Raw genomic sequence first — 20,445 nt, 5'->3', positions numbered from 1 at the left:
GGGCAGGGCCTGAGGTCGGGCTTCATCTCACAACCCTGAGATCATGACCTGAGATGAAATCAAGAGTCAGACGTTTAACTGACTAAGCCACCCAGGTGCCCCTGGATAATCACTTTAAAATATTTCCTGTGGATCCTTCCAATGGTTCTTTATGGCAATATAAGCAAATAACAATAATATATATATTATTATTCCCCCCCTCTTTCTTAAAAAAAAAAAAGAATACTATACACACACACACACACAATATTATATAGTGTTATAATAGATATAGTTCTACGCCTTGTCTATTTTCCTTTAACAATATATTTCTGGTGTACTTTCCATAAAATACCCTGGCTTTTGTCTTTCTTTTTTACAGCTACCTAATATTCCAATGTGGTCATGAACTACCCAGTTCGTATTGACATACCCTGGGCTTATTTCCTTTTTTTTTTTTTTTCCTAGGCTTATTTCCAATCTGTTGCACTAAATAGACTTTGTATGTATCATTTTATGTGAGTACAAGAGTATGCGTAGGCTTAATAATAAAATGATAATCGAAAAAACTGGGCAAAGTAGTTGAATAAAAGGTATACAAATGGCTGATGAACACATGAAAAGATACTCACCGTCATCAGCTATTAGGGAAATGCAAATCCAAAGCATATGGAGATACCACTTCACAGCCACCAGGATGGCTATAATCAAAAAGACAGACAAATAGAAGTGTCCGTGTCTTAGTCTGCTCAGGTTACTATAACAAAAATACCATATATGGGTTGGTTTCAACAAGGGAAATTTATTTCTCATAGTCTGAATGCTGAGAAATAAGTTTCTGGTGTTGAAACCAACCCTTCTATGGTCTAAGATCAAGGTGTTGGCCAATTTGGTTTCTTGTGAGACTTCTCTTTCTGGCTTGTAGGTGGCTTCCCCGTCACCGTGTACTCAATGGTTTTGTGCAGTGCAGAGAGCTCTGAGGTCTCTTCTTCCTAGGAGGGCAGTGATCAGATTAGAGCTCCACCCTTATGACTTCATTTAACCTTTCACCTCCTCACAGGGCCATCTCCAAATATAGTCACACTGGGGGTGAGGACTTCAACATAGGAATTTGGGAGGCACAAGAACATTCAGTCCACAACAGTTGGTGAGAACGTGGAGAAATTGGAACTCTCCTACCTTGTCGGTGGGAATGCAAAATAGTGCAACCACTTTGGAAAACAGTTTGGAAGTTAATTCAAAATGCTAAACATGAAACTATCATTTGACCCAGAAATTCTATTCCTAGGTACACACCCAAGAGAAATGAAAACATACGTTCACACAAAAACTGGCAAGTGTGTGTTCAGAGCAGTATTATTCATAATAGCATTATTCAAAATATCTTTTTGATTTTTCTATCAAAAAGATAGAAACAACCTACATGTCCCTCAATTGATGAATGGGTAAACATGTAGTACGTCCATATAATGGAATATTATTCAGCCATAAAAGCAATGAAGTACTGGTCCATACTACAATATAGATGAAACTTGGAAGTATTATGCTACGTGAAGGAAGCCAGTCACAAAGGATCACATATTATATGAATTCCATTTATACGAAATTTCCAGAAAAGGCAAATCTGTGGAGACAGAAATTAGATTCATTGATGTCTGGGGCTGAAGGAGTTGGTAGGAAAGGAGAGGGACTGCTAATAGATTTGGAGTTTCTTTTGGGGAAGATGGAAATCTTTTAAAATAGATTGTACCATTCTGTGAATAAACTGAAGTCATTATATTTTACAGGTTAAATGGGTGAATTGTGCAGCATCAGAATTCTATCTCAATAGAACTGTTGGCATAATAGAGTCTTAGGACTGCAACTGTTGTGCAAAAGGGTAAATGCATTTAAAATTTGATAAATATTGACATATTTGGCTATGGCAAATATAACATATTTGAGAAATATGACATATTTCTCACATTTTTCACTCCTGCTAGTGATATATGAAGTATATCTTCATATATAGGCAGGTACTATATACCTGCAAGGCAGGTACTATTATCTCTATTTTATACAGAAAACTGAGGCATGGGGGCCCCTGGGTGGCTCAGTCGATTAAGCATCTGCCTTTGGCTTAGTTCATGATCCTGAGGTCCTGTGATTGAGCCCCAAATCAGGCTTCCTGTTCAGTGGGGAGCCTGCTTCTCCCTCTCCTGTTCCACCTGCTTGTGCTCTCTCTGTGTGTGTCAAATAAATAACTAAAATCTTAAAAAAAAAAAAAAAGAAAACAGGCATGGACAGTCCAATATCACACAATAAATAATATCCAAGATGCAACTGAAATCAGGACTGTCAGGCTCCAAAGCTCGCGCTATGCTGCATCCTATTCATCTGGTATTTTTCCAATAGTCATTTGATCTTCTAAAAACAGCAACAGGAACTTTTGTTGCATTGATTTTCCCTCTTATTTTTCTGTTTTCTATGTCATTGGTTTATACTTTCATCTTTGTTATGTCTTCTTTTCTGCTGACTTGGGCTTAATTTACTCTTCTTTCTCTAGTTCTTAAGGTAGAAGCTAATGACACTGATTTGAGACCTTTCTTCCTTTCTTTTCTTTTTTTTTCTTTCTTCCTTTCTAATTTACGTATTTGGCCCTATAAATTTTTTCCTAAGTATGTTTTTAGTGTCATTCCACAAACTCTGATATATCGTATTTTCATTTTCATTCAGTTCAAGATACTTTTTAACATTCTTTAGAATTTCTTCTTTAACCAATGGGATATTTAGGAGTCTCTTAATGAGTTTCCAAATTATTTAGGGGATTGTCTAGATATCTTTTTATTATTGATTTTGAATTTAATTTCATTATACTCAGAGGACATACTTTATCTAATACTACATTTATTAAAACTTGTTTTATGGTCTTGGTAAATGTTTTATGTGGATATTAATAATGTGTACTCCACTGTTATTGGGTGAGGTGTTTTATAAATGTCAATTAGGCCAAGTTGGTTGATAGTGTTTAAATCTACCATATTCTTGCTGATTTTCTGCCTGCTTGTTCTATCTACTATGAAGAAAGGGATATTGAAATATCCCCAACTATAATTGTGGATTTTCTCATGTATCCTTGCAATTTTATCAGTTTTTGATAGTATTTAAATTTATATTTAAAGTGGGTTTCTTGTAGGCAACGTGTAGTCAGATCTTGCTTTGGATAAACAACTTGACAATCTTGGCCTTCAAATTGTGGTTTTTAGACCATCTACAGTTAATGTGATTATTAATATGAATGAGTTTAAATCTACCTTCTTGCTATTTGTTTTTTCTTTGTTCCATGTGATCTTTGCTCCCTTTTTCCTATTTTTCTGATTTTTTTTTTCCAATTTCATTTTATCTCCTTTATTATTTTAATTAGCTATATATATTTTTAGTGATTACTTTGGGGTTTATAGTATACATCTCTAATTTAACCCCATCTATCTTCATGTAATATTACACTATTTCATGTATGGAATAAGAATCTTACAATAAATTAAATGCTTTCATTTCCCCATCCCCCAGCCTTTACGCTGTTGTTGTAACACATTTTACTTCTATGTGTGTTATGAACCCAGAATACTTGTTATCTTTTTATTTGCTTTAACCAATAAATTATCTTTTAAATATATTTTGTGCCATATGGTGTGTTCTGATGAGAGATGAAATGATTACTCAGAGTCCAAAGCTTAGAACAAAGAGAGGCCCGAAGGGGCTACCAAGCATCACCAAGCATCACCAAGCAGTGCAGGTGCTGAGGTGAAGCCGAGTCTGGGTTGGTTCTTGGTTTCATTATCATAGAATGTAAAGTATGCGGAAACAAGGAAGGAAAAACAACTCAAGAAACCGATCTTGAGAGGGCCAGCAGGGAACTGCGTACATGACTATCCGCATGGGTCTTGGATGAGCATTAACTAGGGGGCTGCGGGGATGGGAGATCTGACCTCAGCAGGCCTGACAGTCTATCCAACATCATTGCTGTTTTCAGCACGTACTGTTTTCAGTAGGGACTGATGGCAGGAATAATTGGGTTTTGCCACACTCATAAAGCTGTTGCCATTTATGTGTGTCTTTGTTCTTATTGTTTCTTTTCCCTGCTCAGGTCCCGCTCTCCCACAATTTTTAAATAAGAAAAAAAGTATTCAATATTTTTCCACATAGTTACCATTTGTTTGTGTGTAGATCCAGATTGCTATCTGGTATAATTTTCCTTCTGTCTCAAGGACTTTTGTAGCATTTCTTATAGTGCAAGTTTTTAAAAAGATTTTTTTAAATTTATTTGACAGAGAGAGAGAGAGAGCACAAGCAGGGGGGAGAGGCAGAAGGAGAGGGAGAGGCAAGTTCCCTGTTGAGCAGGGAGCCTGACATGGGACTCTGTCCTAGGATTCTGGGTTCATGAACTGAGCCGAAGTCAGGTGCTTAACTGACTGAGCCTCCTAGGTTCCCCTCTTATAGTGCAGTTTTGATAGTGATTAGTTACTTTAGCTTTTTAAAAAAATTATCTTGGAAGAGGTCTTTATGTCACCCTGTTTTGAAATATATTTTCAGTGGGTATAGAATTCTAGATTGATGGGGGTTTTTTGTTTTATTTTTTATAGTCTGTACTTTAAAGGTGTTGTTCCACTGTCTTCTGACTTGAATTGTTTCTGATGAGAAGCCTGCTGTAATTCTTACTTTATTTCTTTGTATGTCATGTGTCTCTTATTCTCTGGCTGTTTTTCTGATTTTCTCTCTATTACTGGTTTTAAGCAATTTTGTTATTATGAGCTTATAATAATAAACTTGCCTTGGTGAAGTTTTATTCATATTTCTTGTGCTTGATGTTCTTTGAGATTTTTGAACCCCTGATTTAATTTTTGTCAAGTTTGGAAATTTTTGGCTATTTCTTCAAATATTTCTGCTCCCCTCAAATGTAATTGGATTTTGAGGACTCCAATTACATATATATTAGGCCTCTTAGAGTTGTCCCACAGCTCATTGATGATCTGTCCATATTTAAAAATTTTTTTTCTATTTCATTTGAGATCTTTCTATTGCTATGTCTTCAAATTTATGAATCCTTTCTCTTTTTTTTTGAATCCTTTCTTCTGTATCATCAAATACATTGTTAATCCCATTCAGTGTATTTTTCATCTCAGATGCTGTATTTTTTCATCTCTAGAAGTTAAATTTGGCCTTCCCCTTCCCCATTCTCCACTTAACATGATCAGTCTCTATGTTAGCTTCTTGAGCATATAGAATATAGCTATATTGTTTTAATATTCTTATATACCAAGCCTATCGTCTGTGTTATTTTGGAGTCTGTTCCTATTGATGAACTTTTCTCCTTATCATCAGGGTTTTATTTTCCTGCTTTTTTTTTCATGCATGTTGGTTTTTGGTTGGATTCCAGACATTGTGAACGTTACCTTGTGTGCTGATCATTTTAATATTCCTATAAATATTCTTGAGCTTTGTACTAGGATGCAGTCGAGGTACTTGAAAAAGAGTTTGATTCTGTTGAGATTTGCTTTTCAACTTTATTAGGCAGGACCGTGACCTTTTTTCCCCATTGCTGAAGCAATACCCTTCTAAGGAATCAATTTGATGCCCCATGACTTATGAGGTTTTTCACTCTGATTGGCAGGGATGCAAACCATTCTAGGTCTTATGTGTGCTTTGCAGATTGTCTCCTCTGCTCCTTTGGGATGTTCTTCCCTCAAACCCGGATAGTTTCCTCACATACAAGTGCTGTTCAATATTCAGTTGAAGGCTTGAGGTGAACTCTCTGTAGATCTTTGAAGCTCTCTCTCTGTAAGGCTCTCTTCTTTGCAGTGCTCTGCCCTGTGAACGCTAGTTGCTTTGGCCTCCCTAGACTCTGCTCCGTGTTCTCTATGCAGAGAGGCAGCTGGGACCCTGCTCCCTGTGCTGCAGCCTGGAAATTCTCCCAAGGCAGAAGCTAGCAATCAGAGGGCTCACCTCATTAGTTTCTCCTCTCTCAGGGGTTGCTATTTTGTGCTGCCTGATGTTCAATGTCTGAAAACTGTTGTTTCGTGTATTTTATGTGGGTTTTCAGTTGCTCAGAACAGAGGGCAAATTGACTCCCTGTTATTTTCCTCTTCCCAGAAGCCTTATAGCTGCGTTTTTGTATTTAATCATAATTATAATCTTATATATTAGGAATGATTATCCCCATTTTAGAGATGAGGAAGATTGAGGCTTAAAGAGTGAGTTACAGTAGCATTGGAAGGCAGAAGAATGTAACAGATTAAAAAGATGGATTGCGTAGCCAGACCCCGGGGTTTGACTCAGATTCCCCATTCATTAGCTGTGTGACCTTGGACAAATTGTTTAACCTCTCTGTGCCTCAGTTTCCTCACCTGTACAAATGGAATGATAATAATAAGAACAGCTGATGGGATTATGAGAATTAAATGACTTACTATGTAACTGCCATGCAGTCACTGTGTAAGTATTAGTTGTTATTATCAAGGTAGAGTAGTTAGACCCAGAGCTGAGTGGCGGGCAAACTCATTTGGGATTCCAGCTCCATCATGAACTTCTTACCAAGTTACACAAGATACGTGTATTAGTCAAGGTTCAGCTAGAGACACGGAACAACTAGGAGATTCTGACCAGAACTGTGCAGGAAAGGGAATTCTGGGAAATGTAGTGCAGTGGAACCCAGGTGCCAACATCACGGAGCCATCACACCACATCAATTATCTGCTCTGGGAATGTAGTTCCTCATCTGCGAGAAGGGATAATAATACCCTTCATTGGATGAAATAATACCCATGAAGCACTTGGCATGCTGTCTAGCACAGGGTCCAAGAAATGGTTCTTACTGCCCAGGGTCCCGCTGCTAATAATGGCCCGAGGCATGATCTGTCCCCGAAATCTGTTGCTCTGTCCCCCCTTCACCATGCAGCCTCCCCATGCAGGGCCTGGAAGTATGGAAATGAGTAAGCTGGTTCCTCCCCCCAGTGGAGGGGTAGGCCAGGGGCACCAACAAGTGTGAGAGAGGACTGGAGAAGGAAAGCAGTTGCCGTTCATGGCAGCTTCTACAGGCCTGGCTGGACCCTCTATGGGGGAGGCAGAGGAAGGGGCCCAGGATACACCCCTACTGGGTGCCAGGCGCTGCGCAGGACCATCCCGTTGAGACCTCACAACTGAAGCATGAGCTACATGTTCTTCTTCTCCCTGTGATACAGACAAGGGGACTGGGACTCAGAGAATTTAAGTCATTCGCTCTGGGTCACAGAGTGACCCGATGACAGACCCCTGCACCCCAGTCCCAGGAGATGGCTAGAACGGTGGAGGGAGCGGCATGGAGGGGTCATCCCCGGGGGTGGCGGCGGCCCCCTCAGCTGGCAAGCAGCCGGGGCTGGCTCTGAGCCCCCGGGCGGCCCCTGCGCCTGTGTCTGCCCGTGGGTGGCAGGCGCGCTCGTGGCTGCAGTGCCGGTGGCGGTGGCGGTGGTGGCGGTGGTGGCAGCGGCGGGCGGCAGCAGGGAGACAGTCACACCTCGCTGTTTTGTAAACTGTTTCTCACAGCTTGTTTGTTCCGGGTTAGGGCTGGAGCGGCACCGTATGGAAGTGTGACTCATTGTTTAATGTGGCAGCTCATTAGCAGAGCTTGTTGCTGCCTCTGATTTGTCTGCTCCCGCTAATTGGAGAGCCCAGTGGGGCCCTGGCTTCCCGGGAAGAACAAGCCAGTCCCCAGGGCTCCAGCTGGCCCTTGCCCCTCCGGCTCCCCGAGGAGGCCACCCCACTCCTGTGGCCACTGGTATCAGCCCGGCTGGGTTCAAATCCCAGCCCGTCCTGGCTGTGGAGCCTTGGACAAGGCTCCTCGTCCACTCTGCCTTTCTGAGCCTCAGTTTCCCCGCCCAGCCCACGGAGGAAATAGTAGAGACCTCATCAGAGTGGGTGGGAGGAAGAGTAGTAATGTGTCTCAAGTCCCCTGGTGCATAATAGATGCTCAGTAAGTGGGTATTGTAGTGTGGTTATGAGGCTGGAACCCGAGGGAACCCCTCTGTCCTGACCCCCCTGGGGCAGCCACCCAGCCCAAAGGAGGTCCCGAGGCTCCAGGAGTGAGGACAGCTCCCCTGCAGATAATCTAACAACACTTCTTCCTTCCCAGCCACCCCTTCTAAGGCGGATCTGGCTCCGTCCACCCTCTGCGCCCTCAGAAGGGGACAGACAGAGCGGGCCTGCCCTTGAGTGGGCACCTGCCTGCCCGGAGTTTTCCCTCAGGCCACCCAGAAAGTGTCTGCTCCCTGGCCCCTGGGGCTGGACTGTCCCCTTGCTCTTTGGAGACAGCGACCATGCCTCTCTCCAGGTGGAACCAGTCTGTGTCCTTCGCAGGTCCCTTCCGTGACATAGTTCGTGGGGTCAGCGGATGCGGCTCAGGTGGCCTGTGATGGCAGCGGTGCCCCTGGAGTCCTGCAATGCGATGGCCTGCCTCTGAGTCCCCTCCCTACTGTCCCCCCTCTCTCTACATATGCTCCTCCCTGCCCTACCCCCTACATCTGAGACCTGCCCTAATAGCAATATAATGCCAGCCCTGTGTGTGTTTACATTTCCTAGTAGTCTTTTATTCACAAAAACAAAAAAGCAGGCAACATTAACTTAAAGCTATATTGTCTTTGACCCGATATATCTGAAATAGGGTCATTTTAACACATAATATAAAAATCATTAATGAGTAACCCTAAACTTTTTTTTTTCGTACAATATCTTGGCCAGGGGGACGTACTCCTAGACTCCAGCTCTACTAATGTGGTCGGAATTGGCTTGGGTGTTGCGGCTGACACATCACTCTGATTCAGGAGGAAAAAGGAATCCAGGCCTGGGAGTTAGGGCATCTGGGAGGTCTGGCCCCCAGTGTGGGTTCTGTGACCAGCTCAGTCTGTATGTGACTGTGGATAAGTCACTGCTCTTCTCCAGACCCCAGATTCCTCATTTGACAAATATGAGGAACTCGCTGACGTGCTCCTTATATGTGCTCGTATGTATTTCTCAGGAAAGCCCCACAATGTGGGTTTTCTTGTCTCTGTTTACCAAGTGGGGAAATGGGAGCTCAGGGAGATCTGACCTCTTCCTCCCATTAGGGGCTGTGGATTCACCCAGCTGCTGGGCTGGTTGCGTCTGCCTCGCTGCCACCATGGATACCGCTGGGGCTGTATTGGGCAGGCAGCCCTCAGTCTTGTCCCCTTCCTTATTGTGATTCCTCCCCTAAGGACCAGACAAAGGGCAGGTGATGGCATCATATGCAGGTGTATACAGCGTGTGAGGGTGAAGATCTGCTGGAAGACAACGCCTCCATCTGCTCAGGTGTCTGCTCTGACTCTCCATAGCTGTCCTGCCACAGCGGGGGCCTGAGGTCAGGTCCTGGCCCTTCCCTGTTTGTTTCTGTTCCACCAGGATGTATCAGAGTAAAACCCAGACATCATCTCACTCAAGGCTCCTTCCCTCCATCTGCTTCTTCCCCTATTTCTTGAGTCCAGCTGACTCCTCCTTCCTGACCACAGCCTTGTCTTCTGATTCCAGAGCCGTCACCTGTCACCTATGTGACTTCAAGTGAATCACCTTATTGGACAGACTCTTTTCACTTCCACGTCTGAGATAGGCGAGAATCTCCCCTTCTTCACAAGGTTGATGAGAGAGGCAACCAAGTCAACATATGTGAACGTGCCTCGCTGGGTACTTTACGTAAATGTTAGTTGTGACTGAATATTGACTTGTCATTTTAAGAGCGACTTAGCTGTACTCTTCCAAACTGGACCTTGCAGGCTCTACTCTACAGTGCTCTGCACAGCTTTGTTCCCTTTCCCTAGCCAGCCAGCCTTCTTCGCCTGGCAGGAAGGCTCCCCACCGTCCTCTGAGTGGCGTGATCACCCACAGATGACCACTCTCTTTGGTGAGAGCACGGGTGATGGGGATGGGGGGTCTTGGCGGTCATACCTGGGGCACCTCATCACTAAGACCAACCATCTTCAAAAATAAGACAGAAGTGACTTTTTTTTTTTTTTTTTTTTTTAAGTAGACTTCATGCCCAGCTTGCAGCCCAACTCTGGACTCAAACCCACAACCATGAGATCAAGACCTGAGCCAAGATACAAGAGTCAGACGCTTAACCAACTGAGCCACCCAGGAGCCCCAAGATGTGACTTCTGTTGTGAAACATTCTAACATATATTGCACCCTTCCCTGTGTCCCCCAAAAGAGGATAATTGATGTGAATGTAAGTTTTTCTTGATTCAGGATCATCATCACAGGGAGATGTTTTTCTATTACAATAGGAGTAAGAGCACCCACTCCCATTGAGCATTCTCTGCACACCAATCCCTTGCAATGGCACCATCCAGTTTTTACATGACCCCGATGTAGAGGTTGGATATCACGGCTTCTCACGGTGGGAAGAAGCTGAGGCCCAGAGCTGTGTAGACACTTGGCAGGGCATCCCTGCAGAGGGACCCAGTCTTACCCCACTTCCTGAGCGTGGCCTCTCAATGGCCTTCAGGCTCTTCTTCTAGGGCCCCTGACTGACTAGGAGTCCTTACGTGAGCCTTAGAGGTTGGCCTTGCCCTTGCTGGGGGCTGGGGGCATATACCGGGGGCAGCTGCTGCCTTGCTTGTGGGCCCCGCTGGGCTGAGAAAGGCAATACTGTGGCACAGGTTTCAAGCCTTTCCTTGACCTGGCTGAGCCACCTGCACTGTCCCCCAGTTCCTGCTTCTGTCACACGTTCTTCTCTTGGCTTTCACGAGCCCCTGTTTGTTTCTTAGCTCTTGGGCTGTGTTTCCCAGATTCCTTTGCTGTTGACCTGGCTCTGCTCCCCTTCATGTGCCGGCACCCTTCAGCACCCACTTTAGCTCTCTGCTTTCCCCACATCTTGCTCCACATCACCCCCAGGGTCTTAGCCGGGGCTAACACCATGACTTCACCGTCTCTGTGCCGCGGATTCCCAGATTCACAGGTCCTGTGCAGCCCTCTTCCCAGAGCGCCAGGCTGTACACAGGATGCACGCCTTCCCTGGCACCTCCAACTCTGCACCCCAGACCGAGTCCATCCCCCTACCTGAGGCTCCCACTCCCTTCCGTGACCCCCTCTTGACTCTCTCAGCCTTTATGATAATATGGCTGCTATTTCTCAAGGGCTTGTAGAGACTCATGCTAAGTGCTTCCATGGCTCTCACTTGCTCTTAACCCTGGAAGTTGCCAGTATTTTATCATCATCCCCATTTCCCAGATGCAGATGAGATCTGGAGAAGGTAGCAGAAGTTCCTGGCACATAGTGGGCACTTGACAAGGGCTGGTTCATTCTTCTGGCGTCTGGTTTTTCAACAGTCTAAACTCCTAGATGAAACCAGCTGAGCTCACGCCAAGCCAAGGCGCACAGCGGTCGTGGCCACCCGGACATCCACAGGGGTCCAGCCCGTTCGGTGACGCCAGCTTGGCAAACTGGACACCCAGGCTGGTTCCTTGTCCTGAGGTATCCCATCCCTGGCTCCCTCCTGCTGAGCTCCTTGCCTCAAGAGGCAGCTGCTGTGCAAAGAGAGTCATCCAGGAAGCTGTCCCCTCCCCAGGTAAAGCCACAGGTCACGTGATGGCAGCGTTTCCAGGTGTGTCTGCAGGTGGTGATCCGCGAGGGGTCTCCTCTATCTGCCGAGGCATCTGCTTTCCAGAACTGTCCCACCATGGCGAGGGGGCATGAGGCCGGGTACTGGCCCCCTGCATGTCAGTTGTCCTTGTTACAGTTATAATTATGATTCCTGTCATCACCATCATCATCCCCAAGACAGCCTGTGAAGCAGGTACTAGCAGCGCCCCTATGTAGCTAACATAGTTGGGGCCCCGGAGCTGAAGTGACCTGCCCAAGTCCACACAGCTAGGCCAGGACCCACGCTGGGCCTGCGGGACTCGGTGTGTGTCTTCCTTCGATGTGTGGTTTCAAGGTGATTGTTCCCATTAGGAGAGGAAGGCTAAATTCTTCTCGAAATAACCTGTAAGATGTAGGGATCCCCCTAGAAAAAGGCTGAAGTTTGGGCTCAGGGAGTATTTACTCAAAGTCCTGGGTGAGGCACATGCACCTGTATTGTTTCAGTTGTGGCTCCCACCGACCTTGTGAGGAAGGCGGGGGTGTCCTCCGATCCCAGACACGGAAACAGGGATTCCACCAAAGCAGTACCCGGGTTTGCTCCACGTCACCCGGGTGACAGGCCATGATGCTCTGGGATGGAAAGGCGAGCCTCTGAGACTCCAAGCCCAGTGCTCCATTCCCCATGAGACAGTGGCCAGGAACAGGTGCTGGGGAAGAAGCAGGAGGGAGCCTTGGGTGACCAGGCACAACAATCCCTTTTTCTGGGCAGGGAGGGAAACTGAGGCTACAGAAGCGTCGTACTTTGTTTGGAGTTCCATGGCCTGGCATTCTGCTCACCCTGCCTAGCTCTGCACCACTCGCTCCGTGGTGTGCTTGCCGGGACCACACGCTTTCCCCTCTGCACAGCCCCCCAGCCACAGCCTAAGGCCCTAACCTAGGAACCCCTGGTCCCTGTCTCTCAGGGCGGAAGGACTCAAGGCCTTCTGTCTTATCACCCCTGATTGTGCCAGCCACTGCACTAAGCACACTTTACATGCCTTACTTGTTCAATCCTCGTGACAAGCCTGAGAGGCAGGAGCCATGATCATCCCCATTTTAACGATGAAGGCTGGGAGCCCCAAACAGGTCGCGTGATTAGAAGCGAGGAAGCTGGACACTGGAATTTGCATCAGGGACTGACTCTGGACCTGAGTTTCCAACTACTACCCTGGGTTGCGTAGACACCCCCCTCTGAGGGGTACCAGGCCGTGAGCCCCGAGCACCAGACTCCCTACCTCCAGCTCCTCTCGCCCTCATTCTTAACTCCCTCCTCTTCGTAAAGCCATCACCACCCTACCCAGCACCATGGGTCTGGTCTCGCTCTCACTCTTTGGCCATTTCTGTACTTTGTCACAATTCTCACAATTGCCCTCAGGGTAGGCAGCGTGGTCTCCATTTCCCCGAGGATTTGAGTCTCTAGGGTGCCACAGGGTGGGCAGCAAGGTCCAAAAGCAGGTCGGTCTGTCTCTAAGACCCATGTCCTCTCTACTCACCGCACCCTTCCCACCTGGAGGTCTCGGGGGAGCCCAGAAAAATCCCCCACTTAGAATCGTGATGCCCAAATTCTGGCCACTCTACCCCTACCTGGGCGCCTCATACCATCCAAGGGACTCAGCTCCCATTCCGGCAACGGGCTTGGTGATTTCTAAGTCTCCTCCTAGATCTGAGAGCACGGGGTCCTGTCCTCATGGCTCTGCCTCGAATTCCACGGGGGGAACAGGGCCGAGCCCTGGCAGGAGACCAGCCTCCTGACCTCATGGCTGATATCCAGGCAGCTGGGGCCACCCCTGTGTCTCCAGCCTCAACCCTCCTCAGTGGAGGCCAACTCACCTAACTGTGGTTCCTCTGCATTCCTGGAACCTTCCCCAAGGCCCTCCCCATCAGCCTCTCACCATCTGCACTCATCAAGCCTGTCTCGTCCGAGGCAATGGAGGCAAGGTGATGAGGCTGCTGGAGCCACTAAGCCAAGTCACTGGGCTTTGCCGCTGGACTCTTTTTGGGGTACTGATCCATTAAAGTATGTACCCAAGGACAGGAATTCTAACAACTCTCTTCTTTCTTCTTTCATTACCCTTAATTTGTTGAAAAAAAAAAAATCCAACAACACAAAACGATATAAACGAAGACAGAAGGCTCTCGCTAACCCCCCACATCACTCTTGATTGGTCTAACTGTTCTTGGGACACCGGGGTGGCTCAGTGATGAAGCATCTGCCTTCAGCCCAGGGCAGGATCCTGGAGACCCGGGATCAAGTCCCGCATCGGGCTCCAGGCATGGAGCCTGCTTCTCCCTCTGCTTGTGTCTCTCATGAATAAATAAATAAAATCTTTTTTTTTTTTTTACTTTTTTTTTAAAGATTTATTTATTTATGATAAACAGAGAGAGAGAGAGAGGCAGAGACACAGGCAGAGGGAGAAGCTCCATGCCTGGAGCCCGATGTGGGACTTGATCCCGGGACTCCAGGATCTTGTCCTGGGCCAAAGGCAGGTGCCAAACTGCTGAGCCACCCAGGGATCCCAAATAAATAAAATCTTAAAAAAAAAAAAAAAAAAAAAAGAAGAAGAAGAACTAACTGTTCTTAACAGTTTGGGACAATCCTTCGTGTATGTATATATAACTTTCCGTATATGTACGTATATACATATTCAGTGTGTAGTATTGACAGAAAGGGAATAATATTACACAGGGCCGGGCACGGAGTCGGTGCCTACTACTTTTCTGTGACTTTTCTTTCCCTTAATGCTATATCACGGCCAGCTTCCTGTGTTAGCACATGGAGGTCTATTTTTTTTTTTTTAGTATTTATTTATTTATTAAAGTTGTTTTTCTTGGGGCGCCTGGGTGGCTCAGTCGGTGAAGCATCTGCCTTGGACTCAGGTCATGATCTCAGGGTCCTGGGATGGAGCCCCACGGGGAGCCTGCTCCCCGCTCTCCCTCTGCCGCTCCCCCTGCTTGTGCTCTCTCTCTCTCTTTCTCTGTGTCAAATAAATAAATAAAATATTTTTTAAGTTGTTTTTCTTCGTTTTGTTTTTTAGTAATCTCTGTACCCCATGTGGGGCGTGAACCCACGACCCAGAGATCAAGTATTGAACGCTCTTCCCACTGAGCCAGCCAGGCGCCCCAGGTCCATTTATTTGTCAAGAGCTGCATAGTCGTCCTCTGTGTGGTTGTGTCCTCACATAATGGCCTCCAGATGGCCTCCAGTGTTTTCCTGCTACGACGGCACTGTCACTTCTGGGACACCTAGCTCGTGCCTGTCACTGCAGCAGGCCCATTACATACACATTTTTACAGACACATTTTTATGGTAAGTCATTCTCATTCTTGTATACCTTGCCTGGCATCTACTAGGTGCTCGAGAAACTATCAGAAGACCTCCCCTGCGCCCTGCGAACCCCCTCAGGTTCTGTACTGGGCCCCAGAAATGAGCAAGACTCAGACTCGGTGCCAGGGGACCTCACAGACTAGCAGCCAGACGTGGAGAGAAGGACAGAAGAGGAAGGACTGGTGTCCCTGCAGGTTTGGGGGGCAGGGGCAGGAGGCAGGGACGCTCTTGGAGGAGGGGACAGCTGAGCCTGGGAAGGGGTGTGGCAGGTATGCAGGGCCCTGCCTCGGTTCTGTCTACCTTCCATGGGACTGGCTTCCTGCATCTGTGCTTCTCACCCTCATCACCACTCATGCTTCATCTGCTTCCGAAAAAAAAAAAAAAAAAAGGATTGAGATGGATTCTGATTTTTATAAAATCACATACATAATAACAATAGGACCACTGAGTGAGGAAAAGGAGTAAGAGTTTTGTAATAAACTGGGAGAAGAGAATGACCCTCATCCTAGACTGAGGCTAGTTCCTGCGATGGAACACAAAGCAGACCTCTCCGCTCCCCGCGGCCAGAAAGGGCCACAGCCGCTGCACTCTGGGGACAAAGGCCCACCCAGTCCCATCTGCAGAGTCATGTCCCCTCCACCCCACACTTGACCCCTGGTTTATTCCCTGTGCTTATGGCTCCCTTGGGTTCTGGGCTGGTATTTGGAATGGATCGTTAATTCTGACCCGTTCACGTGACTGAGAGGAATAGATGAGCTGTGCATCCCACAGCCCCGGAGCACCTACTATGTGCCACTCCTTGATAACTGCTTCACTCCGAGACACAGACGGAGAAGAAGCCGAGGCTCAGAGGAGTTAGGGGAAAGGTGGGCCAGGCTGTCCCTGGGCCCCCATCTCCTGACCCCAGCCCTCCCTCATTACCAGTTCAGCAGGAGGGAGCCGGGGATGGGAACCAGCCTGGGCGTCCAGTTTGCCAAGCTGGTGTCACCGAACGGGCTGGACCCCTGTGGATGTCCGGGTGGCCAAGACCGCTGTGCGCCTTGGCTTGGCGTGAGCTCAGCTGGTTTCATCTAGGAGTTTAGACTGTTGAAAAACCAGATGCCAGAAGAAAGAACCAGCCCTTGTCAAGTGCCCACTATGTGCCAGGAACTTCTGCTACCTTCTCCAGATCTCATCTGCATCTGGGAAAGGGGGTAAAATACTGGCAGCCTCCTGGGTAGATTAAGGATCAAGGGAGAGCCATGGAAGCACTTGGCAGAGAGCTAGCTAAGTGTATCGATAAGCATTCTTGTTATTATGTTTGTCATTAAGATGATCAACCTCACAACAGTCCCGTGAGGTAGGGATTGCCAATGCTGCCTTACGACTGAGAAACTGAGGCTCCGGGAAGGGAAGTGCCCAAGGTCACAGAGCTGGAGCAGGAAGCCTGTTGGGCTCAATTTCCGCGCTGTCTCCACGCTGAGAGATGAGCCCAGGAGGTAAAATGAAGGCCCAGGACAGCCATGCGGAAGGCAGCCAGGCTTGGGTGAGTGCTTAACGGTGTCAGGCCCCACTTGGGTGAGGGGGCCTCCAAAGGGCAGCTGCAGGGAGAGCTCTGGCATGGGTGGCTGGCCTGGGCCCAGCAACTGGAGCTGCCGTCACTGTGGTGGGGCCATGCCTGGGCCACACACAGTCCCCAGAGGAGCGTAGAGAAGCGGCTGCAAAGTAGGCTGGGCCCAGGTCCCAGGGCACTTGAAAGGGCCCAGCCACCTAAGAAGGGGCCATCTCTTGACATCTGGGTGCTGAGAGCTTAGGAGGGTGGGATGGTGTCATTTGCATGGACCGCAGTTTTGGCCTGTCCTCACTTAGTCTGGCCTAGCTATTAAACTGCAAGGATTGAAATTCGAGTTTAAGGGTGTGGGCTGAGCAGGTTTCACAAAACGTGGAGGGGAGAGGAGGGCACGCCCCACCCCTGCTCTCCTGTCAGCCGCACTTGGCTGGTGCGCTCCGTGTCTTCCCCACCCCACCCTTATTTGGCCTCACCCACCTGTGCAGGCAGCACCCAGGTGTGATAAAGCAGTTGCAGCGTAAAGGCACCGGCTTTGGGGTCAGAAAACCCTGGAGCTCAGTGACTTGGGGAAGTTAGTTGACTTCTGTGAGCCTCTGCTGCCCCCTCTAAAGTAACGCCAACCTCTCACAGTCAGTTAAGGATCACGGAGGACCATGGAATCATCTAGCATAAGGGCTGCACTTAGGAGCCACTCCATGAGTATTATTATTGTATTTATTATTGTCATCGATCTCATCGCAGCCCTGTGAGCCTTCTTCAGCAGATCCTGCCTCAGTTTCCTTGGCAGATGCCTTGTTTCCTCACCTGCAGAATGGGACTATGTTGAGATTCTGAGGGTGCCTTTGGGGATGGAACAAGCGCTGGTGCAGGGCAGGCCCCCCATCACGGAGAGCCTCCTCACCCCTTCCCAGATGCTCCAATGGTCCTCATTGGCCAGAAGCCCACTGCCCCTCCTACCCCAGGCCCTCAGGCTGTGGGGTCTGGAGACCAAGAGCAGACACAGGGGCAGGCGAAGCTGTGAGCCTTGGAGAAAGCACGCCCTGAGAAATTCCTTGGAGGCTGCACCACTCCTTCTCCCCAACTTCTCTTCCTTCATTGTCCTGCCTGCTCTGGGGTTAGGTGTGGAGATCTCCATTTTGCACATGGGGAAACTGAGGTTGGTGACCAGTCCGGGGTCGCAGAGCATGTCCTTGATGGGGCTGGTATTGGCTGCCTCCCTCACCAGTACTGGGGCTGGGACTGCCGAGGGGAGAAGCAGCAACCCCTGGGCGTTGGGTCCTCACAGACCCAGGCTCACCAGCTCGGGATAGCCTGCTGCCTCTGGGGCCTGCTGGGCCGTAGGGTGGGGAGCGCTGGGGGTAGGGGACTGGAAGAGGCAGCCTTCTCCTAGACACCTCACTCCCTTTTGCAGGACTCCTTCCCCTAAGAGTCATGGCTCTGGAATTCCAAACGACTTTAGTATTTTGCAAGGAGGTCTCAGGGCTCTGTGAACGTCAGCCTCAGACTGAATCTTCGAGATCATCTGCTCCAAGCCTCCCATCCATTTGCCTAATCAGCAGACGGAGCCCCTGAGGAATGGAGAAGTGACTTAGCTGAGAGCAGGGCCAGTGGCAGAAGCTTGCCGCCCAACATTCTGAGAGCGTCACTGGATCGGGGAGATGACAGGCCGGGGTCAGGACATTCCAGAGGAGAGGTCACATGGGCAGGACAGGGCAGGACAGGACCGGGCAGGGCCGGGCTGGGCAGGGCACGAGGCCACAGTGAGACGCTAGGTATTCCTCTGCTGGGCTCTGCTGTCAAGTCCTCACTGTGTCATTTCCTTTGCACATCTCTGGGAGGTCAGGGCTGTTGTCCTCACTTCACAGGCTAAGAAACAAGACGCAGAGAAGTCCAAAGTCAAACAGCTTCTTAGTGAGGGAGGCAGAACGCAAACCTGGTGCCGCCTGTCTCCAACTCCTACGGCTTTTCCATTACGCCTCTGTACTAGGTTGAAACATGCCCCCCAGGGCACCCCCTAAAAAGTCATTCTCTTTCTAGAGCCTCAAAAATGTGACCTGCTTTAGAAACAAAGGCGTTGCCGATGCAGTTCGTTAAGATTAGGTCATAGTGGAGAAGGGTGAACCCTCAATCCAGGGTGGCTGGCTTTAGGAGAAGAGAGGTGCTGAGAGAGTGCCCCACGGAGACCCGGGGAAGAGACAGGCGAGAGCTCCACTTGGAGAAGGAGGCAGACACTGAAGCGATGTGTCCACAAGGCCAGGAACCCCAGGCTGGCGGGTGGTGACCAGAAACGGGAAGAGGTGACCAGGGATTTTCCTCTAGAGCCTTCAGAGAGCTTGGCCCTGCCGACACCTTGATTTCAGACTGTCCTTTGAAGCCCCCGCGGTGCTCTGTTGCAGCAGCCCCCAGCAAACACATATGCCTCCTTCCTGTTGTGCAGAAAGAGGGGTGACGTACAGGCCTCACGGCCCCCGGGCGTGGTTTTGTTGAGATGTTAAGAATATCAGGGCAAACGTATGGTGGAGAAGGACAGAGAGGGGCATGCGTCGGTCTGACCTGTGCTCTGGGCCAGATGCCTTACCCATGTGATCCCGCCTGGCCTGGGGGTCAGTGCAGCTGCCCCGTGAGGGTGGTTGGGAGAACAAAACGGGCTCACTCTGTCATTCAGCAAACGTGTTGAAGGTCCCTGTGTGGGCCCCTACTCTAGGTCCTAGGGACACAGCAGTGACCAGGACGGGCAAAGGTCTTGCTCCCAAGGAGGCAGATTCTTCTGGATCATGGCTGCAGGTGCCCTGCAGGGGCTGACCGGAAGCGCCCCGGGAAACGTACAGGGGTGTGAATGGGGCGGTGTGCAGGCTTGGCCTGGAGAGCCGCTGCGGCAGGGCCCCCGGGCCCAGGGGAACGCCTGGGCACCCAGCAGTCCCTGTCTGCGCTGCTTGCCCAGAGCCAGCAGAACTCTCTGCCCCGGGCAGGGACTGTGGAGGCAGCTCAAAGGAGGCTTGGGTCGTCAGGAGGGCCCCCCTCCTTGCCGCTCCGTCCCCCTCCGCCACTACACAGCCTCAGCTCGGCCCCACCCACTCCCTGACACTGTCCCTGGGCCAGGCCTGAGCCTGCTCTGGAGGCTCTCCCAGCTGTCCTGATGTCCCCTCTGGCTTCTGCAGACGCTCCCCATTTCCACCCCTGGAGGCCTCGTCTGGGCACCAGCCCCTCCCCTCCAGAAGCGTCCCCAGACATCACTCCTGTGCTATTCTTTTTTCCTGACAACTGTGGCATCAAATGTCAACCAGGCTCTGCTCAGCACCAGAAGGTGGGGGCAGGGGGGCTGGTTCTTGATAATTGTGTGGTTTAGGGGAGGGTCCTCTTGAGCCCCTGCTCCCCCCCTTCCCCGTGAGGGGCTAGGAATGGCCCTGGTCTGGCTCTGCTCCCAGATCACTGTGCTGCCTCCTCAGTCCTCGGTTTGTCTGAGCCACGAGGGGGAGGCAGGCTTCTCTGCCCTCACCTGGTGGTATGAGAATCAGGGGACACAGGCAGTACCCTGTAGGGCTCAGAGAGTGCTGGGCAAGTGGCAGTGGACTCCCCCGAGAGTGACTTCCTTCTAGGTGAGCTCTGGAAGAGGGTTCTTTGGGTGCAGAATGGCTACGCCCAGCAAACCTTAGAGAAGCCAGTCTTCCTGTCCTCACTTGCCCCGAGTGAGCCGGGACAGCTGGCACCAAGCACTGGGGACGCGGGCTCTGGAGGGCTCTGACAGCTCAGCAGTGGCAGCGCGGAGGTGGCAGTGGCCGAGGTGGCACGGGCTATTCTGAGAGTTGGGCCGGGCTGGGGAGCGACACGGGAGGAGGGGAGAGCCCAGGAGAGGACAGTCCTGTGAGGGTGAGGGGAGTGTCCCTAGGGCCCGGTGAGGGGGTGTCCGCCAAAGGCCGTGTCCGCATTCATGGCAGGGAGAGCTGTGTAACGT

This window comes from Canis lupus, chromosome 15 (genome assembly GCF_011100685.1).
Source record: "Canis lupus familiaris isolate Mischka breed German Shepherd chromosome 15, alternate assembly UU_Cfam_GSD_1.0, whole genome shotgun sequence".
Lineage (NCBI taxonomy): Eukaryota > Metazoa > Chordata > Mammalia > Carnivora > Canidae > Canis > Canis lupus.
The sequence above is the reverse complement of the archived record's forward strand: the minus strand, read 5'-3'. Positions refer to the sequence as shown.